This window comes from Hypanus sabinus, chromosome 8 (assembly GCF_030144855.1).
Source record: "Hypanus sabinus isolate sHypSab1 chromosome 8, sHypSab1.hap1, whole genome shotgun sequence".
NCBI classification, from domain to species: domain Eukaryota; kingdom Metazoa; phylum Chordata; class Chondrichthyes; order Myliobatiformes; family Dasyatidae; genus Hypanus; species Hypanus sabinus.
The window spans coordinates 118853393-118876877 of NC_082713.1; positions in this window are offsets into that span (position 1 = coordinate 118853393).

Genomic DNA, 23485 nt, shown 5'->3' on the forward strand with positions numbered 1-23485 from the left:
CAAGGCAGTCTGATTGTGAGTGAGGCGAGTAGTGGGATCCAAGAGAGAGAGCTGGAGGAACCTCAGCCCTTGAGCTTGTCCAACAGGTCTGAGATTCTTGCTCCCTGTGTGGATGAGAGTGAGGGCTGCAGGAAGGATGAGCAACCTAACTGTGGCACTGTGGCTCAGAAAGCCTTTCAAGAGGGGGAAAGAAGAGAAATGTAGTGGTAATTGGGGATAGTATAGTCAGCAAAACAGAACAGATTTCTCTGTCACAAGCATAAAGTGTCCTGAAGGCTGTGTTGCCTGCCTGGCTCCTAGGTTCAGGACTTCTTATCTAACCTGCAGAGGAATTTGGAGTGGGAGGGGAAAGATCCAGTTGTCATGGTCCATGTGGGTACTAATGACACAGGTAGAACAAGGAAAGTGGTTCTGCTGAGGGCATTTGAGCAGTTATGGAATAAAGGAGTGCTAATAGGACTTGATGTTTCAATCCCTATAATAAGTCGGCCCTCATGATATTGGCAGTGGACTTGGAGTGATGATAAGGAGGGTAGGTACCTAATCGGGTCCATCAGGTGGGCACCATCATTCTCTGACATTTCATTGATAAGCCCATGACATCTCTAGTGGGCTGAATGGTGCTACCTGGCATCCCAGATACACCCCTTTCAGTTTCATACCCTCCTGTCATCATCTTGCAGCCCAGTTGTTTATTTCCTTTTAATGCAAATCCAATTACTGCTTTCTTCTGCTGCATTTGACAAATACTTGAGTGCTTGATGGAGTGAGTAACCCCTCACCTGCATCTTCTTCAATAGACTAGTCATAGACGTAGCCACGATTCCCCTGCATCCCACTTCTACAGGGAAAATCTTGGTCTTCCAGCTGTTCTGGGCAGCTTTAGTTGCCAGTTCAGAGTACTTGGTCTTTATCCTCTCATAAGCGTCTTCAACACCATCTTTCCATGGTACTGTCATTTGCAGCACATATGCCAGCTTGGCTGTGGTGGACCACAGGACAGTGTTTGGCCAGAGTGTTGTAACCGCAATGTCTGGCGGAAACACAGGCTTTTATTTTTCCAAGTCCACCCCCATATTCCAATGCTGAGCAACCTGCAGAATGCTTCCCTCTTTTGATGTTATATGGTGCTCTGGAGGATGGCCTGCTGATACAAATCATGTGATGTGAACATTTCTTGCTGATGTTTGTGGGAGATTCTTTGTGGTGATTTGCCTCTGTTCCAAGATTGATGCCACCTGACTGAGAACTTGGTTATGCCTCCAGGTGTACCGCTTCTGGCTGAGGCTCGTGGTGCATCCTGTTAAAATGTGCCTTGGTGATCCAGGTGCCTGACAAAGAGAGCAAGCGGGGTCTTCTCCCCACCACTGGTTCAGGTTCTAGGGTGTGGGTAGGAGCTCATAAGTGGCTCTGATGACAAAACTTAGCTGATTGCTCTCCAATTCCTAGATGTCACACCAGCTGAATTTCTTCTTTTCCAGGTTCACCCAATTAGCCCATTGGCCATGCTTGGCCATTGAGATGGCCTTGGCATGTGGCTCTGCCTCCTCCTGTCTTCTCATCTACTCCTGTCTCTTTTGCACTGATGTTGCCCTGCGCTATTAGGAGCCTTTGGGACGAGCCTGAGTCCAGCTCTCCCAAGTTGGACTTGGCCAACAACATCCCTGAAGTGAAGAGCAGACTTAGCACTCCGAACGGCTTCAGATGGGGTCCACTTCCTCCCCGTTGCCACACGGGGAGAGGCCGCTATTTGAATAACAGTATCTTCAGATTCAGTAAGAGTCATGACCAACTTTGCTTTGGTGCATTTGAATTCTTCCACAAGACTTCCAATTGGTTATTCTAATTTGCCATTCACATACAGTCCAACAGGGCTTAAGCATCGTGGAATTCCAAGTCACTGTTTCACATGTGTACTGATCACTCTATTGAGCTTTTCCACCTTGTTGATGGGGATTTCATACACTGTTAAAGGCTACATGAGTTTTGAGAGTATAGTGAACTGGAAACACCGCAGCTTGAGTTTTCCTGGCAGCCAGGTCTTGTTGATGCAAGCTAGGTACATGATGGTATCCTTTTTGAGTTGTTTAAACTGCTTAGTGTCCTTGAACTTAGCATTATACCATCAGCCTGAGCTCTTCACTGGCACTTCTGAAACAATTGGGACAGGTGTTCCATCAATATAAAATCTTTGATCTGAGTCTTGACCTTTGACAATGGAGATGCTTCTGCACATGCCTACTTCCAAGCTGTAGAGAAGTCTGATATTGTGAGACAAACTTGCAGATCCTGGAAGTTGTGTTATACAAGATTTATTATTGTTGCAGGCACTTGAAAGAATTCAAAAGCAGTCCACAATAGGAAATGAGAAACTGATTCATAGGCATTGGCCAGGTCACGGAACAAGACGTGCAGATCTTTTCCTTCATTCTTAGCCATCTGGATTTGATGCCATATGATGTGGGTATGTTCAAGGCATCCCGAGAAGCCTGCTATGCCAGCCTTTTGGATTGACGTATCTATGAAATGGTTTTGTTTCAGGTACTTTGTAAGTCTTTGTGCCAACACGTTGAAAAAGATCTTGCCTTCTATGTTCAGAAGGTTTATTCAGTGAAACTGTTCAATGGTGGACAAGTTCTTTTCTTTTGGGATCAGAACTCCCCTTGCTCTTCTCCAGGCTTTGGGGATCACTTCCTTTTCCCACACAACCCTCATGTTTCTCCAGAGAAATTTCAGAACATCTGGGGCATTCTTGTAGATGCAATACGGAACACCGTTAGGACTTGGCGCTGATGCAGATCTTATTTTCTTCATTGCCTCTTTCACCTCACTCAGCTTGGGAGAGCTGATATTAAATTGACGTTGTGAGGGTGAGATTGGTGGAATGTCAGCTGGGATAAGTATTGGTTCATCCTTTAGCTCATCAGTGTGGATGGTTCTGAGATGTCTTTCAACCTTTTCTTTTGATACTTTCAAGGATATGCTTTTCTCTTTTGAGAAAATGCCTTTCACATACTCAGAGGGTTCTTTGTAGAAGTCTTCTGTTCATTTTCCTTCTTGTGTCGATTCCTTAACTTCTCTGCTCTGCACAGCTTCAAGACCCTCTGTTTTAGGTCCTCTTGAAGGAGGTCGATGCCCTCCCTTCTTCCGCTGTTGCTTTTTTCCACGACCTCCTCAGGCCTCTTCTTTCTTTAAATAGTTGTTGAATTTCCTGGAGATAGCGGGATTTGGGGGGAGGAGGCATAAGGCCTATTTTTCCTGCTGACATGTTCAGTTGCTCCAAATTTCTCCTTTCCGTAGATGTAAATCAGGTTGACCATCTTCTCCACTTCTTTTCTGCTGATCTCTTCATGCCACTTAAGATCAGGCTCATATCTGCATTGATGGTTTCCAACTCCTTACTGTTAGACTTTGGCCCATTTCACCAACAGCTTACATCCTTGCATGTTCTTTACTTTACGATATGCCTGGCTGTGTGTTGGACTACTGCTTGTGCCTGAAGCTTCTTCCACATTGCGTAGGGTGCTGACACTCTGTGGACTGTGGGTTTCTTCCTGCCACTGAGCTTCATCCGACTGATTTGACCTGCCTTTTAACAGAATCTGGTGAATGCAGGGCCCTGGGTTGGAGATTTACAAGCATTTCTTCCGTCCTTGATGAATTTTAAGACCACAAGTTAATGTTACTTTAGTCTAGCTACACCTACAAGTCTGAAGAACATGTCCAGCTGCTGGTTTCTCAAGAGTATTGCCACTTTCTTGATTCATTGTTGTGTCCATGCCAAGGTTTGTTAGTGGGAGGTCAGTTAGAGAGTCTTCTTGTGCCCACACTCTCGTAGATTCTGGGGTAAACATCTCTTTAAACTTTCCATAGCCAAGTGAGGGTGGCTCTAGTTCCCAGACAAGGTGATGGAGCCTTTTGTTATGGATAGCTAACTCATAACAGCCCCGTTTTGGTGTATTTCCTCCTGTCAGCTGTCTCTCCAGCTGTCACAAGGTCTTTCCCTCATCATCAGCTACACTTCCTTAGAAGTCACTGGTTCTCTCCCAGAAGATCAGTGGAGCAAATAGGATGATGCTTCAGTCCCTAAGGTGAGTCGGCTCTCTCGATGTTGGTAATGGACTAAACTAAAAAGCAGAACTAAAAATGTGGTAATTGCTGGGTTACTACATGAGTTACGTGCAAATTGGCATAGGGTCAAGAAGTTTAGAGAGTTAAATGTGTGGCTCAAGGATTGGTGTTGGAGAAGTGGATTTGAATTCATGGGAAATTGGCACCAGTATTGGGGAAGGAGGGAGCTGTACCAATGGGACAGGCTCCACCTGAATCCTGATAGGACATGGATCCTAGTGATTTTCATAACTAGGGCTGTGAATAGTGCTTTAAACTAAATAGTTGGTGGGGGGGTGTCAGCAGATTGGAGAAGCATGGATAGAGTTATAAAAGGAAAGTGTGGATAAAGAAAAAGCAAAGAATAAAAAGAGAAAAGTAAGAGTGGAGCGAATAAAAGTGACGTGCATAAGAGTAAAACAGTACAAGATTTTAAAAGCATAGTGAGTATAAGGACACTATTTGAATGCCTGTAGTACTCAAGACAAGGTCAGTGAACTCGTGGCACAAATCAGTACAAAGGGGTATCTCACAATGTTAAATGATCAATTACTTCCAACTCAATTTTCTTTCATTTCACCACATCGTAATACTCTGTGAATACAGTGTGATCCAGTTACTTTTGATAATCTCCTGTGTGGAAATATATTGAAGGTCTTCCTACAGTTTATTTAGTCATAGCCACTGTTTCACCCTTAGGTGTGCTGCAAGCTTCAACATCAAATCACCAGCAATCAGTTTGTCCATAGTAGCTCAGTTTCATAAATTGCTGTTGAATCAACCCAACTTTTATCACCATAATTTACTGTTACTGATTCTTTCACAACAGAATCTATTTTTCCCCAATTAGCGAAACCAATCAAGCTTGATTAAGTTTCAATGGTTTCACTCTCTGATATTAAATTGTGCTGATTCATTTTGTCATTCTTAGCACATTAAGAAATGAACTCATTCTTTCAAAGACCAGTTTATCTATATGTTCACTACAGCTTTGTAAATTTCCTGCCTTCATTCATCTCTCAACCTCTCCCTCTGTACCTATCTATTTCTCTTTCACTTTCGCATTTCTTCATATTTCTACTTCTCCCTCATTTTCTCCTTTCCTTGCTCCTGATTTCCCTCATTGCTCCCTCCTCCATCACACCCTGCCTCCCTCAGTCAGACCAAAAAGAACATAACACACAGCAGAGAAAGGCACGCAGCTATATTTTTAACTGGCATTGAGTAGAAAGAGCTATCTCGTCAGGTTCAATCTCTTTCTTCTGCTCTAATGTCTTTTGGTCTCCAATATCTGTCACTGCCAAAAAATCAACTTGACAGATTACAACAAAAGCCCTCATGAATTGGAATTGCATAAAATATCATTACTGTTCTCTGAACAGAGGAATAACAAAGTCCTTCATCCATTATAAAATCACTGCTCCCTCTTGTTCATTTTCATCTGCATTTTCTCTGAGTGTTTGTTGTGACTGCCGCTGTCCTTGGCTCTGAAATGGATACAGCAGTCAAACCAGTGTTCACTGGCTTAAAAAAAAATAATTCCTGGCATTTACTTCCAATGCCAGTATGTGAATCTAATGACAAGGGATTGTTTTTGTTTTAATGTTGGAATTCAAAAATAGAAAATGTAAACAAATAGCAGAGAAACTGGTCCCATGGCCTACTATATTACGTCAAACTAATTAAACTAGAAATTAAATGTCTAACCAAACTAATCCCCTGTGTCTACACAACATCCATATCCATCTAATCTTGTACATTCATGAGTTTATCTAATAGTCTCTTCATTGCATTCCAGGCTCCCAACATTCTTTGTAAAATAAAATGCCTACTCATCTCCTTTAAGCTAAGTCCCTCATCTGATTTGCATACCCTTTAAGTATGGGACATTTTGAGCCAGGGTGAATGATGCACATTACCTGCTCTATCTATGCCTCTTATAATCTAGTAAATTTCTATTCAGGCTCCCCTTGGCCTCAGCCACTCTAGAGAGAACAACCCAAGTCTGTCCATCAATTTTGCATTTGTGTAGGCAGTTTAGTCCAGACAACATCCTGGTAGGCCTCTTCTGCACCTCACACACCATTCTTCATGCTTCCTATTATGGGGTGACAAGAACTGAATGCAGAACTCCAAATGGGCCCTAATCAGAGATTTACGAAAATAAAGCAGAGAATGTTGGAAAGAATTGGATCTGTAGGTTTGTCTGCAACACTGTGGGAAAGAAGAATTGTCCTTGTTAAAGGTTCATTAACTGGCATCAGAACAGATAGTTCATATATACTAACGTTTGGATGAATATGGGCGAGAAACGATTGAAGAATGAGGAACCTGTTAAAAGTTTACAAGGTGGAGTCAAAGATGGCAATCAAAATCAGTGAATGTTAAGGACATGACATGTAAAATGGTGACCTGGTTAAACTGATGCTGAGATTGATAGGACTAGCATCAGAACCTGAGGAAGGAGATCATAGTGGAGAGAGCTATTAAAATCCTGGAGGACAGAGAAACTGGGTCAAGTTTATCTACTGAACAGTCAAAGTAAATTTATTATCAACATATGTGGATGTCACCATATACAAATTTGAGATTCATTTTCTTGCAGTAATTTACAGGAAAATAAAGAAATACATCACTATGAACAGTATATTTCAACAAGGACAGAGCATAATGATGAGCAAAAGAAGAAAATTGCAGAAAAAAAAAGAAAAAAACACTAATAATTCTGAGAATATGAGTGGTAGAGTCCTTCAAAGTGAGTCTGTAGATAGTATCAGTTCCGCTTTTTCATGGTAACACTCCTTCTAAGTATGCTCAATGGTGTGGATAACTTTGCCTGTGATGGACTCGGCAGTATTCAACACAGCAACGATCATTGCATATGCCTCACATTCACATCAATTAGACGGTAAAGAGGAGGAACACAATCAGTGGAAGTGGTGTCCAATTCCAAGGGTCGCCATGCAATGAGGTGGAACATGGCAGACTCGCCTACACCTGGTGATTGTCAAGAGATGAGAATTCAGCTTTTTCACCCACATTGCCAAGTTCATTCTGCAACCGTTGAGATTGGAAATGGGGCTATCATCTCCGTGCTAGCACAGGAGCAATAGACTAGAGCAGAAATTGGATTGATTTCCTCATCTTAGTCAGCGACACCAGAGGAGAGGTCAAGGTGCCTGGCCTATTATCGAATCAAATTCAGAGTCATTAGGATACAATCAATAGCAGGAATTTGAATTAATTGCCCCACCTCAATCAGTGTCAGTGCGTAATAAGTAATAGAAGGATCCTGTATGATTCTGTCATCACAAACCAAGGTCACTAGGAAATAACCAGTAGCAGGGACCTGGTAATTTCCCTTGCACTTACCGCAGGGTTGAAATCCCTCATGGTCACTGCGTCAGTGGCTAATGATCTGGGTGTAGATTGGTTATTCCATTGGAGTATCCTAAGGTCTCCGGTAATGTATAATGGCATAAGCGACTAAACATTCTCAGTGAATCTGTTACCTTATTCTGTGTCCCTATACATAATCCTCCTGTTTATTTCCCTCCCCACAGTGAACTCTGTGACGATTGCGATTCTATCCCAGGGGAAGTGTGGACTTCTCCAAAGTTGTCACTCACTACCTGGTTGCCATGGCAGCGGCAGATCTTCTGGTCATTTCTCTCAACCAGATTTTGAGGCAGATTCCGGTTGTTTATAAGAAGTACTTCAGTTTCCTGTTTTCACTATGCATGTGTAACAGCCATGATTTATGCAGCCACCGACTGTTCGGCTTGGTTTACCGTCGCTTTCACATTTGATCGATGAGTGGCCATTTGTTACCAGAGGCTGAAGAACAAATACTGCACTGAGAGAACGGCGGCAGTGGTCCTGGGGACAGTGACTGCTGTGAGCTGTTCAAAGAATATTTTCTGGTATGTTATTCTCACAGGTGTGTATGTTGTCGATGTTAACCCCAGATTTTGTGGGACAAGAAATGGTGTTGTGGGCTCTGCAGTCTGGGGAACAATTGCTATCCTCCATTACCTGCTCACCCCTGTGGTCCCTTTTGTCCTGGTTCTGCTGTTCAGCGCAGTGACAATCAGACACGTTTTGGTGGCCAGCAGAGCCCGCAAGAGACTCCGAGGTTCCGGCACTGGGGAAACTCACAAAGACCCAGAGATGGAGAGCCGCAGAAAATCCCTCATCCTATTGCTGGCAATTTTGGGGAACTACATTTCATTATGGGCATTGTTTACAGCAAATTATAAATGGGTCCAACTGATTCAGCTGATGCGTGGGACAGAATTTCCACCTTATTCAATGCAGGAGGTGGCTTACATGCTGCAGCTCCTTAGCTGCTGCACGAATACGGCTCTTTACGCTATGACCCAGACGCTTTTTAGGGAGCAGCTGAAAGATGTTGTGATATATCCTCTCACTCTCATTATAAGATATACCCAGTTTTGACGAGGGCCAAACAATCTACTGCCTGGTTCTGCCTAACATGCCTGGTTTTCCCACACCCCACTCTCCTTTAACTCGCTCTTCTTTCGATTGTAACTTGGCAAGGTCCGTGTCACACTCTGTTCCTGTGGTTCAAAACCCTCGTCGACCAGATTTAGAGTGGATAATGTGCTGGGCTGGTTATCGTCCTGTTTGTGAATCATTTGTTTCTATTTAAACACTGTCTTTTCACAGCCAACTAATGGATTGTTGTTCTCCTCTGTCAAAGAGAAAGCTACAAATTATTGTAGATATTGTAGATTTATCAAGGACTTTAAAATGGAAGATGCACAAACTTTCTCCAGTTAATTCAACAATTTTTTTTCCAATGCAAAAGTGGTTGAAGTATGACTTGAGGGAGGTATATAAATTATCAAAGGCATAGACATGGTTGTGTCTGAGCCAAGTGGAGGAAAGTGAGGGGAAGGAATTTAAAAGGGGATTGGAGGGGTTTCAGCTGAGGAGAAATAGAAACTTCGCTGAGAGGATACTTGCAAGACACCACAAGATTTACCTCTCTGGATAGAAAGGCTAACATCAATTGGCCCTGCTGTCTGCTCTCTGCTCTGATTGCGAAAGCATTCACGACAAAGAGGGATTCACCTATTTGCTTATTTTCTGTAATTGCACTGGATTGTGTCAGTGATGTGTCTCTTTCCTTTATTAATGTGGGTTTCGTTCCATACCTGTCTGCAACAGCAGTTCCTCTGGCACCAGCAGAGATTAGTAGCTCTTGAAGAAGAGAGGGTAAACTCTGTGAACAGTAGAGTGGAAGAGGAAAGATATCCATCAGAATATGGGAACAAATATGGGGAATATTCCAGGTAAAAGGATGAATGTATTCTAGGCAGCTGACTACGTACTTGCGGATGTGGACTGGCTGACACTGGATGACCGGATCCACTATGCACTTGTGAGTATTCAACAAACTTACCTTCCCATCCTTGCTATTGTTGCTGTTCCTGGTGAGTCTCTCAACTCCATAGAACCATAGAATACTACAGCACAGTACAGGCCCTTCAGCCCTCCATATTGCGCTGACCCATATAATCCTTTAAAAAAAAGTACTAAACCCACACTACCCCATAACCCTCCATTTTTCTTTCATCCATGTGCCTGTCCAAGAGGCTCTTAAATACCCCTAATGTTTTAGCCTCCACCACCATCCCTGGCAAATCATTCCAGGCACTCACAACCCTCTGTGTGAAAAAACTTACCCCTGATGTCTCCCCTAAACTTCACACCCTTAATTTTGTACATATGCCCGCTGGTGTTTGCTACTGGTGCCCTGGGAAACAGATACTGACTATCCACCCTATCTATGCCTCTCATAATCTTGTGTCCCCTCTCATTCTCCTATGCTCCAAACAGAAAATTCCCAGTTCTGCTAACCTTGCTTCATATGACTTGTTCTCCAATCCAGGCAACATCCTGGTAAATCTCCTCTGCACCCTCTCCATAGCTTCCACATCCTTCCTATAATGAGGTGACCAGAATTGAACACAATACTCTAAGTGTCATCTCACCAGAGATTTGTAGAGTTGCAACATGACCTCTCTACTCTTGAACTCAATCCCTCTGTTAATGAAGCCTAGCATGCCATAGGCCTTCTTAACTACCCAATCAACCTGTGCAGCGACCTTGAGGGATGTATGGATTTGAACCCCAAGGTCCCTTTGTTCATCCACACTCTTAAGTAACTGACCATTACTCAGTCTTCTGGTTTGTCCTTCCGAAATGCATCACCTCACACTTGTTTGGATTGAACTCCATCTGCTATTTTTCTGCCCAACTCTGCAGCCTGTCTATATCCTCTTGTAACCTTCGACTACCTATAGCTCCATCGACAACTGCTCCAATCTTTGTGTCATCCGCAAACTTACTCACACATCCTTCCACCTCTACATCCAGGTCATTTATGAAAATCACAAATAGCTGGTGTCCCAGGACAGATCCCTGCGGCACTCCACTAGTCACCGACCTCCAGGCAGAGTACTTTCCTTCCGCAACTACCCTTTGCTTTCTTCCTTTAAACCAATTCTTTATCCAGACAGCCAACGTTCCACTTATCCTAGCTTCGTGACTTTCTGGATGAGTCTCTCATGAGAGACCTTGTCAAATGCTTTGCTAAAGTGCATGTAGACCACATCCACTGTCCTACCCTCATCAATTTCTTTTGTTACCTCTTCAAAAAACTCAATCAGACTTGTGAGGCACGATCTTCCCTTCACAAAGCCATGTTGACTATGCATGAGTAGACTGTACTTCTCCAAATGCTCTTAGTTCCTATCCTTAAGAATCCTTTCCAGTAGTTTGCATACCACTGACATAAGACTCACCGGTCTATAGTTCCCAGGTTTCTCCCTATTACCTTTTTTAAACAAAGGAACTACATTTGCCATTCTCCAGTCCTCCGGCACTTCCCCTGCAGCCAACGAGGATTCAAAGATCATGGCTAATGCTCCTGCGATTTCTTTTTTCAAGTCCCACAAAAACCTGGGGTGTATCATATCTGGCCCTGGGGATTTATCAATTTTAATGTTTTTGAGAAGATCCAGCACTTCTTCTTCCCTAATGTCCACATTGTCCAGCACACAGGCCCACTCTACTTCAACCTCACCCTGATCAAGATCCTTTTCCCTTGTGAATACTGAAGCAAAATATTCATTTAGGACCTCCCCAACCTCCCCCGCCTTCAGGCACATGTTTCCCTCTTTATCCTTAAGCAGTCCCACCTTAGTTCTCGTCATCCTCCTATTCTTCACATACACATAGAACGCCTTGGGGTTCTCCTTAATCCTACATGCCAAGGCCTTCTCATGCCCCCTTCGAGCTCTCCTAAGTCCTTTCTTTAGCTTCTTCCTGGCTACCCTATATTTCTCATAAGCCCCTCCTACTTCCTGCTTCTTATATTTAACATATGCTTCCTTTTTCCTCTTGACGAGTTGCCTCACATGTTTCATCAGCCATGGTTCCCTTTTCCTATCATATTTTCCTTGCCTCAGTAGGACAAACCAATCCTGAACCCAGCTCAAGTGGTCCTTGAACTTCTCCCACATTACTTCTGTGCTTTCCCCTTTGAGCATCTGTTTCCAATTTACTCTCGCTAGTTCCTGCCTCATCCCTTCAAAGTTAGCCCTTCCCCAGTTAAGCACTTTACCATTTTTGTCTGATTTTATCCCTTTCCATAGCTACGCTGAAGCTAAGGGAGATGTGGTCACTCTCACCAAAATGCTCCCCCACCAAGAGGTTTGTCACCTGACCAGGTTCATTATCCAGAACTAGATCCAGTATAGCCTCTCCTCTCGTTGGCTGGTCCACATACTATGTCAGAAATCCTTCTTGAACACATCTGACAAATTCAGCCCCATCTATCCCCCTTGCATTCAGGAGGTGCCAGTCAATATGAGGGAAGTTGAAATCACCCATAACTACTACCCTGTATTTCCTGCTACATCCTAAAATCTGACTGCTTATCTGCTCCTCAGTGTCTTGAGGGCTATCTGGGGGCCTATAGACTACTCCCAGCACGGTGATTGATCCCTTCCTATTTCTGACTTCCACCCCGACTGACTCCATGGACACTCCTTCTGCAGTGTCCTCCCTTTCTATAGCTGTGATACTATCCCTGACCAGCACTGCCACTCCCGCCCCCTTTTCTACCTCCCATACTATTTCTTTTAAAACACCTGAACCCCGGGACCTGCATCATCCAATCTTGGCGTTCCTCCAACCAAGTTTCAGTAATGGCCACAACATCGTAGTTCCACGTACTAATCCATGCTCTAAATTCATCCTCCTTGTTCCTAATACTCCTAGCATTTAACTGGCTACAATTATGTTCTGTCCCCTGCCTGTCCTTCCTCATCAACTCTGAACTCTTAGCATCATGCTAAGACCTTAATACCTGCACTCACATTCTGATTCCCAACCCCCTGCCAAACTAGTTTAAACCCCCCCCCCCCCCAACAGCTCTATCAAACCTGCCCACCAGAATATTGTTCACCCTGGGATTCAAGTGCAACCCGTCCTTTTTGTACAGGTCACACCCTCCCCAAAAGAGGTCCCAATGATCCAGAAATCTGAATCCCTGCCACCCCTGCTGCAATCCCTCAGCCATGCATTTATTCTCCACCTCATTCTATTCCTATTCTCACTGTTACGTGGCACAAGCAGTAATCCCAAGATTACTACCTTTGAGGTCCTGCTTTTCAACTTCCTTCCAAACTCCCTGCAGTCTTCTTTCAGGACCTCTTCCCTTTTCCTACCTATGTCATTGGTACCCATATGTACCATGACCTTTGACTGTTCTCCCTCCCACCGCAAGTTATCTTGGACATGATCAGAAACATCCCGGACCCTGGCACCTGGGAGGCGAACTACCATCCGAATTTCTTTTCTGCATCCACAGATGCAGTCAACTCATTCACTAATTCCAAGATGTGCTTAAATGGCTCACTCTTCCTGAAGGGTATTCACCCTTCTTACTTGGCGTTACAGGTGTTAATGAAGAAAACCCTAGTAGTTCTAGTAAGTTACTTACTCACATTGCTACATTGGTTGTGGTTGTTTCAATAAAGTCACCATTTTCAATTATCAAAACTGGAAAGTTCTATTGTGTTTTAGTTACTGTCTTTTCAATATTTGGAAGTTTGTGGGCTATTTTCAGGGTATAAACTCTTGATTCCTGTTGACTAACTCTACTCTCTACGGGCAATATCTGTCAGTGAAGGAGGGTGTTTTGTCACTCATCTTTCCTCTGGAAATTTAGCCATTTCATATTGTCAACATTACCAACAACTCTGACAGTGTTCCCACTCCATTCAGGACATGTGCCATCATCTTCCCTTGGCATCTCTTGTTAAGAGGCTTGACAAAGAAGAACTCTTCCCAGAATCTGCTGCTTTTTTACAAATTTTGATCCAGTGTCATTAACCCCTTTTTATCAATTTTATTATTCTTAGCACATTAAAAAATGAACTCATCCTTTCAGAGAGACCCATTTCCTGATATTTTCTCAACAGTTTTGTAAATGTTCCTGCCTGTACATGATGGAGTCAAAGATGACAATTGAAATCAGTGAATTTTAAGGACATGAGAAATCAAATAGTGACCTGGTCATGCTGATGATTAGTTTGATAGGACTAGCATCAGAGTTAGAGGAGGGAGATCATAGTGAAGAGAGGTAGTGAAATCCAGGGGGACAGAGATACTAGGACAAGTTTGTCTACTGAACAGTCAAAGTAAATATATTATCAATGGATTTGGATGTCACCATATACAAACTTGAGATTCATTTTCTTGTAGTAATTTACAGGAAAATTAAGAAATACAACACTATGAACACTATATATGAACAAGAACACAACATAATGATGTGCAAAAGAAGAAAATTGCAGAAAAAAACAAATAATACTGAGAATATGAGTGGTAGATTCCTTCAAAGTGAGCCTGTAGATAGTCTGGGTGCTGCCTTCTTGTGGCAACACTCCTTCTAAGTATGCGCAATGGTGTGGATGACTTTCCCTGTGATGGACTGAGCAGTATTCAACACTTTCTGTAGATAGAACAGCAGTGATCATTGCACTTGCCTCATGTTCACATCACTTACATGGTAAAGAGGATGAACACAATCAGTGAAACTGGGGTCCAAGTCCAAGGGTCATCAATGCATTGAGGTGGAACATGACAGACTTGCCCATACCCGGTGACTGTCAAGAGATGAGAATTGAGCTCTTTTACCCACATTACCAAGTTCATTCTGCAATGGTTGGGACTGGAAATGGGGCTGACATCCCCATGCTATCACAGAAGCAATAGACTGGAGGAAAACTAAATGGATTGGGGAGTTCTCTTGGGGCACTAGATGGAGTAAATCAGATTTTGGCTTTGCTCCGTTCATTGTTCAATCTTTTTTTTTACCACCCTTTCACTATCTATATCAAAGTGTGTATTACATTTTTATATGCTTGAACTTTGATTTTTAATCGCAGCACTGAAGCTAGAGGAAAAAAGGCATCAGATGAAGATAAGGGAGTCGATAATCAAAAGGAGACGAGAGAACGTGATCCTAAACAGTCTCCACTCACTTTAGAAGCTATGTCAAAGCTCCTGGATGATAAACTCGATAAAAGGTTTTCTACTTTGAAAGTAGTATTGAAGGAAATTGAAGGTAGAGGAATGGGAGCACTTAAGCAGGAGACTGAAAAGCAACTTCAACAAATCTCTGAACTCAATAAAGCCAGAAGACAAAGGGATCATAAACTGGACGTGTTGGAATAGGAATTAACTTCGACTATTCAAACAACGGAACAGTATAAAGTCAAGATTATTGACATGGAAAGTCATAGCTGTAGACAGAATTTGTGAATAATAGGGCTCTGTGAAGACATTGAGAGTGGTGACCTTACTAAATTATTTTCTCAATTTTTAATGGACGTGTTCTGGTCTGATGCTTTTTCTACTCCCCCTTTAATTGATCACGGACATTGGGCACTAAGAGTTAAACCCACTAAAGAGCTGAAGCCCCGATACGTGATACTCCGATTCCATCATGTGCATACTAAGGAGCATTTAATTCAAATTGCCCATAGAAAAAGGATTATTCAACACGGGGATTTTAAGTTCCGTTTGTTGGAAGATTATAGTCCAGAGGTAATGCAAGAAAAATCACTTTTTAAACCTGTGATGTCTGAGCTCTATCAAAGAAAATTCCAACCAGTTTGCTATTTCCAGCTCGCCTAAGGGTGGTGCTGCCAGATGAAGCACGTAAATGGCTTAAATCTGTGGATGAAGCTAATTAATTCCTTGAGGATCAACGTTCAACTTCAGCTGTTTCGTAAATTTACTGTTTCTTCATTCTGTGTTCATTGATGACGTATCAGGGACAAGTGGTTGTGTCTCTGGCACCGAGTCTGGACACTCAGCTCAGAAGGGAAGGAAGGAAAAGAGGACAGCAGGAGTGACAGGGGGTTCGATAGGGGGACAGGTAAGAGGTTCCCTGGAAGAGATCGAGAATCCCGGATGGTCTATTGCCTCCCTGGTGCTTGGATCGAGTTCTCAGCATTCTCAAGAAGGAGGGTGAGAAGCCGGATGTCATGGTCCATGTAGGGACAAATGACATGGGTGGGAAGAGTGAGAAGGTCCTGAAAGGTGAGTTTAGGGAGTTTGGCGCCAAGTTAAAGGTCAGGACCTCCAGCAAAGCAATCTCAGGATTGCTACCAGTCCCACGTGCAGGCGGGTTTAGAAACAGTAAGATAGCGCAGATCAACACGTAGCTGAAGACAAGGTGCAGGAGGGAGAGTTTCAGATTTATAGATAATTGGGCAGTTTTTCAGGGACAGTGGGACCTGTTCCGGTGGGATGGTTTACATCTGAACTGGAGGGGGACAAATAGTCTTCCAGGTAAGTTTGCTAGAGAGGCTCCAGTAGATTTAAATTAGATACAAGGGGCGAAGGGAACCAGAGAGTAGGAACAGTTATATGGGAGATGGAAGAAAAAGAAGATAGTAAAGTTGTTTTCACTGTTAGTGATAAACAGAGAGTAATAGGTGGAGAATTTCTTAAATGCATTTATTTTAATGCTAGGAGCATTGTAAGAAAGGTGGATGGGCTTAGAGCATGGATTGATACCTGGAAATATGATGTTCTAGCTATTAGTGAAATATAGTTGCAGGAGTGTGTGATTGGCAACTAAATATTCCTGGATTTCATTGTTTCAGGTGTGATAGAATTGGAGGGTCAAGAGGGGAGGTGTTGCATTGCTTGTCAGAGAAAATATTACAGTGGTGCTTTGGCAGGATAGATTAGAGGGCTCATCTAGGGAGACTATTTGGGTGGAATTGAGGAATGGCAAAGGTGTAGCAACACTTATAGGGGTGTATTATAGACCACCTAATGTGGAGTGAGAATTGGAGGAGCAAATCTGTAAGGAAATAGCAGATATTTGTAGTAAGCACAGGGTTGTGATTGTGGAAGATTTTAATTTTCCACACGTAGACTGGGAAGCCCATACTGTAAAAGGGGTGGATGGCTTGGAGTTTGTAAAATGCGCGCAGGATAGTTTTTTTTTCAGCAATACATAGAGATACCAACCAGAGAAGGGGCAGTGTTGGATCTCCTTTTAGGGAATGAGACAGCTCAGGTGACGGAGTTATGTGTTGGGGAGCACTTCGGGAAGTGATCACAATGCCATTAGTTTCAATATATTAATGGTGAAGGATAGGACTAGACCCATGGTTGATATTTAGATTGGGGAAAGGCTAACTTTGAGGAGATTCAAAAGGATTTAGAAGGAGTGTATTGGGACAATTTGTTTTATGAGAAGGATGTAATAGAGAAATGGAGGTCATTTAAAGGTGAGATTTTGAGGGTACTGAATCTTTATGTTCCTGTTAGGTTGAAAGGAAAGTTTAAAAGTTTGAGAGAGCCATAGTTTTCAAGGGATATTGGAAACTTTGTTCGAAAAAAGAGAGATATCTATAATAAATATAGGCAGCATGGAGTAAATGAAGTGCTCGAGGAATATAAAGAATGTAAAAACAATCTTAAGAACAAAATTGGAAAAGCTAAAAGAAGATAACAACACACACAAAATGCTGGTGGAACACAGCAGGCCAGGTAGCATCTATAGGGAGAAGCGCTGTCGACATTTCGAGCCGAGACCCTTCGTCAGGATGAACCAAAAGGAAAGATAGTAAGAGATTTGAAAGTAGTGGGGGGAGGGAGAAATGCGAAATGATAAGAGAAGACTGGAGGGGGTGGGGTGAAGCTAAGAGCTGGAAAGGTGATTGGCGAAAGTGATACAGAGCTGGAGAAGGGAAAGGATCATGGGACAGGAGTTCTCAGGAGAAAGAAAGGGGGGGAACACCAGAGGAAGATGGAGAACAGGCAAACAACTAAATATGTCAGGGATGGGGTAAAAAGGGGAGGAGGGGCATTAACGGAAGTTAGAGAAGTCAATGTTCATGCCATCAGGTTGGAGGCTACCCAGCTGGTATTTCAGGTGTTGTTCCTTCAGCCTGAGTTTGGATTCATTTTGACAATAAAGGAGGCCGTGGATAGACATATCAGAATGGGAATGGGACGTGGAATTAAAATGTGTGGCCACTTGGAGATCCTGATTTTTTTGGCGGACAGAGTGTAGGTGTTCAGCGAAACGGTCTCCCAGTCTGCGTCGGGTCTCACCAATATATAAAAGGCCACACCGGGAGCACCGGACGCAGTATACCACATCAGCTGATTCACTGGTGAAGGACCGATTCACCTGAAAGGACTGTCTGGGGCCCTGAATGGTGGTGAGACCCAACCAATTCCCCTCTACCACAACTCTTTTTCGTCTAGCGGAATTAGTTCTTACTCTCAATAATTTTTCCTTTGGCTCCTCCCACTTCCTCCAAACCAAGGGTGTATGCATGGGCGCCCATATGGATCTCAGTTATGCCTGCCTTTTTCCTTTTTATTGGCTTTGTGGAACAGTCCATGTTCCAAGTCTATATGGGTATCCGTCCCTCTCTTTTCCTTCGCTACATAAACGACTGCATTGGTGCTGCCTCCTGCATGCATGATGAGCTTTTTGACTTCATTAACTTTGCCTCCAACTTTCACCCTGCCCTCAAATTTACCTGGTCCATTTTCGACACGTCCCTCTCTTTTCTTGGTCTTTCTGTCTCCATCTCTGGAGTCGGCCTATCTACTGATATCTATTATAAGGCTACAGACTCTCACAGCTACCTGGACTATTCCTCTTCCCACCCTGTCTCTTGCAAAAATGCTATCCCCTCCTCACAATTCCTCCGTCTCTGCTGCTTCTGCTTTCAGGATGAGGCTTTTCATTCCAGGACGAAGGAGGTGTCTTCCTTTTTTAAACAAAGGTGCTTCCCTTCATCCACCATCAACTCAGCTCTCAAACTCATCTCTCCCATTTCCCGCACATCTGCCCTTACCCCATCCACCCGCCACCCCACTCAGAATAGGGTTCCCCTTCTCCATACCTACCACCCCACCAGCCTCCAGGTCCAACGTAAATTTCTCCATAACTTCCGCCACCTCCAATGGGATCCCACTACCAAACACATTTTCCCCTCCCCTCTCTTTCTGCTTTTCACAGGGATCGCTCCCTATGCGACTCCCTTGTCCACTCGTACCCCCCATCCCTTCCCACCAATCTCCCTCCTGGTACTTACCCTTGTAAACGGAACAAGTGCTACACCTGCCCTTACACCTCCTCCCTCACCATCATTCAGGGCCCCAGACAGCCCTTCCAGGTGAGGCGACACTTCACCTGTGAGTCGTCTGGTGTGGTATACTGTGTCCGGTGCCCCCGGTATGGCCTTTTATATATTGGTGAGACCTGACGCAGACTGGGAGACCTTTTCACTGAATACCTACGCTCCATCCGCCAGAAAAAGCAGGATCTCCCAGTGGCCACACATTTTAATTCCACGTCCCATTCCCATTCTGATATGTCAATCCACGGCCTCCTCTATTGTCAAAATGAATCCAAACTCAGGTTGGAGGAACAACACTTTATATACCGGCTGGGTAGCCTCCAACCTGATGGCATTCAGGTTGACTTCTCTAACATCTGTTAATGCCCCTCCTCCCCTTCTTACCTTATCCCTGACATATTTAATTGTTTGCCTGTTCTCCATCTCCCTCTGATGCTCCCCCCCCCTTTCTTTCTTTCTCCCGAGGCCTCCCGTCCCATGATCCCTTCCCTTCTCCAGCTCTGTATCACTTTCGCCAATCACCTTTCCAGCTCTTAGCTTCATCCCACCCCCTCCAGTCTTATCGTTTTGCATTTCCCCCTCCCCCCACCATTTTCAAATCTCTTACTATCTTTCCTTTTGGTTAGTCCTGACGAAGGTCAACAGCGCTTCTCCCTATAGATGCTGCCTGGCCTGCTGTGTTGCACCAGCATGTTGTGAGTGTTGTTGTTTGAATTTCCAGCGTCTGCAGATTTCCTCATGTTTGCTAGCTAAAAGGAGATATGAGGTTGCTTTGGCAAGTAAGGTGAAAGTAAATCCAAAGGGTTTCTACAGTTATTTTAATAGCAAAAGGATAGTGAGGTATAAAATTGGTCCCTTAGAGAATCAGAATGGGCGGCTATGTATGAAGCCAAAAGTGGTTGGAGAGATTTTGAACAATTTCTTTTCTTCGGTATATGCTACGAGAAGGGTATTGAATTGTGTAAGGTAAGGGAAACAAGTAGGGAAGTCATGGAAACTATGACGATTAAAGAAGAGCAAGTCCTGGCACTTTTAAGGAATATAAAAGTGGATAAGTCTCCAGGTCCTAATAGAACATTTCCTAGGACCCTGAGGGAAGTTAGTGTAGAAAGAGCAGAGGCTTTGACAGAAATATTTCAAGTGTCATTAGAAACTGGGATGGTGACAGAGGATTGGCGTGTTGCTCATGTTGTCCCATTGTTTAAAAAGGGTTCTACAAATAATCCTAGCAATTATAGGTCTGTCAGTTTGACATCAGCAGTGGGTAAATTAATGGAAAGTATTCTTAGAGATGGTATATATAATTATCTGGATTGACAGGGTCTGATTAGAAAGAATCAACATGGATTTGAGCGTGGAAGGTCATGTTTGACAAATCTCATTGATTTTTTGAAGAGGTTACCAGGAAAGCTGACGAGGGTAGAGCAATGGATGCTGTCTATATGGACTTCAGTAAGGCCTTTGACAAGGTTTCACGTGGAAGGTTAGTTAGGAAGATTCAATCGTTAGGTATTAATATTGGAGTAGTAAAATGGATTCAACAGTGGCTGGATGGAAGATGCCAGAGAGAAGTGGTGGATAACTGTTTGTCAGGTTGGAGGCCGGTGACTAGTGGTGTACCTCAGGGATCTGTACTGGGTCCAATGCTGTTTGTCCTATACATTAATGATGTGGATGATGGGGTGGTAAATTGGGTTAGTAAGTATGTAGATGATACTAAGAAAGGTGGTGTTGTAGATAATGAAACAGGTTTTCAAAGCTTGCAGAGAGATTTAGGCCAGAGAGAAGAGTGGGCTATAAAGATGACAGAAGGAGTTTAATGCTGATAAGTGTGAGGTGCTGCATTTTGGTAGGAATAATCAAAATAGGACACACATGGAAAATGGTAGGGCATTGATGAATGCAGTAGAACAGAGTGATCTAGGAATAATGGTGCATAGTTCCCTGAAGGTGGAATCTCATGTGGATAGGTTGGTCAAGAAAGCTTTTGGTATGCTGGCCATTATAAATTGGAGCAATCAGTATAGGAGTTGAGTGGTAATGTTAAAATTGTACAATGCATTGGTAAGGCCAAATTTTGAGTATCGTGTACAGTTCTGGTCACCTAATTCTAGTAGAGGATGTCAACAAAATAGAGAGAGTATAGAGAAGATTTACTAGAATGTTACATGGGTTTCAGCACCTAAGTTACAGAGAAAGGTTGAACAAGTTAGGTCTTTATTCTTTGGAGCATAGGAGGTTGAGGGAGGAACTTCATAGAGGTATTTAAAATAATGAGGGGGATAGATTGAGTTGACGTGGATAGGCTTTTTCCATTGAGAGTAGCGGAGATTCAAACAAGAGAACATGATTTGAGAGTTAGGAGGGAAAAGTTTAGAGGTAACATGAGGGGAACTTCTTTACTCAGAGAGTGGTAGCAGTGTGGAATGAGCTTCTATTAGAAGTGGTAGAAGCAGTTTCACTATTGTCATTTAAAGTAAATTGGATAGGTATATGGACCAGAAAGGAATGGAGGGTTATGGGCTGTGTGCATGTCAGTGGGATTAGTTCAGAGTAAGCATTTGGCATGGACTAGAAATGCCAAGATGGCCTGTTTCAGTGCTGTAATTGTTATGTGGCTATATAGTTAATAACCAGTTTATAGTTCTGCATGTTTAAAGTTTGAAGAATGTTGCCCTTGGTTTGATAACATTCATACTTTGGCTTGGGGTATGGGTGCTTATCATTTTGTTATGTTAAAGTTTCTTTTTTTCCGTTATTATTTTATTATTTCAAGTGTTCGTGTTTGAAAATAATTAAGAATCTGATTTGCTGGTTGACTGTTTTTTCCTGAAATATTAATAAGATTGTACTTTGTTCCATCTTTCAAGATTTCTCCCTTCAAATTGTTTTGTAAACGGCTGTTTTTTTTAAACATTTATTTGGTCTTCCTTGTGGTATTTTTCTCTGAATGTTTTGGCTAGGGTTGGACTTCGTTTTTTTTTATTATTAATTTTGGAGACTTGCCCTTAAGAGCAATGATGGTGGTATGGTAATATCTAAATGGTTTTTGGGCTGTTCATTGGTCAGGTTTCCGACTGTTGTGGCTGGAGGAGTGGCTATTTTAGTTTAGTTGGTTTTTTAATCTGAGCTGATCTGAAACTACAAATATGTCTGAATTGTCGCAACTTCTGGTTCTTCTTTAAACCTTTTTCCCTCTTCCTGATTCATGAGCTTCCTATGCAGCAAGGTTGACCCTTTCCATACCATATGGTTTATTCAAGTAAAATTAATAATATTATTAACTTTGTTTCATAGAATACGAATGATCTCAATCATCTGATTAAACAGAAGAAGGTTTTTAAAGTTTTTATAGATTGAATGCTCAGATTATCTTTGCTCAGAAGACTCATGTGAGGAAGGAGGATAATCAGCATTTTTTAAGGTTTTGAAAAGGCCAGCAGTTTCATTCCAATGCATAGGCTGAGGTGAAAGACATTTCTATTTCTGTAGATTCCTCAATTTCATTTATACACTATGAAACTATCTCAGACCGGAATGGTAGATTTCTGTTAATTACTGGTTTACTTCATAACCAAAAAATTTGTTATGGTTAATATCTATGCACGTAATACCAACTACTGTGAATTCTTTAAGCATCTATATGCATCTTTTCCCAGTTTAAATGAATATATGTTGATAATGGGCAGAGACTTTAACTGTTGCCTGAATCCATCGATGGACAGGTCTGCGTCCAATCAGGTACTTCCAAACAAATCTGCTATTTTTATCAATTCTTTTTTAGTTGACTCTGGAATTTTAGAGATCTGGAGGGTTTTATATCCTAATGATAAACTGTTCTCATTTGTTACTCATGTATATCATAATTACAAGATAATTGATTACTTTTTTACTGACACTTGATTAGTTTCATCTGTTACTGCCTGAGAGTACACTGCAATCGCCGTCTCTGATCATGCATCCTTGAAACTATCGATCACATTAACAGATGTAGCTTTTAGTGCTAGAGAATGACGGCTCAATTCTACTCTGCTTCAGGACTTAAAATTTGTTAACTTTATTAAACAACAGATTGTTTTTTTTTCTTTTCAACTAACTATACAGACGAAATTTCCAGTGCGATATTATGGGATACTTTTAAATTATAAATCTGTGGACAAATTATTTCATAATCTGCTGGATTGAAAAAAAATTAATAAAGAACTATGTATATTGGTAGATAAGATTAAATAAATTGATAAAAAATATTCTGTTGCTCCTAATTTGGAGTTCTGTAAAAAGAGAGTTGAATTTCAGATCCAACACAGTTTGTTATTAACATCCCCAATTGAAAATCAATTACTTAAAATTAAGAGTCAAATTAATATACATGGTGATAAATCGGGTAAGTTACTGGCCAACCAATTGAAAGTTGCTTTGTCTGAATGTCAGCTAATTAAAGTTCATAAATGGGATGGTATTTTGATAGTCGACCATGAGGAAATTAATAAATCTTTTCAAGATTTCTATACCTCTTTCTACCACTCAGAATTTCTTGATGATTCTACTATAATGCTTGAATTTATAAGGAAACTGAATATTCCAATATTGCTACCTAATGAATATTTAGCATTAGATGCACCCATTATGGAAGAAGAAATAAAGAAAGCAAT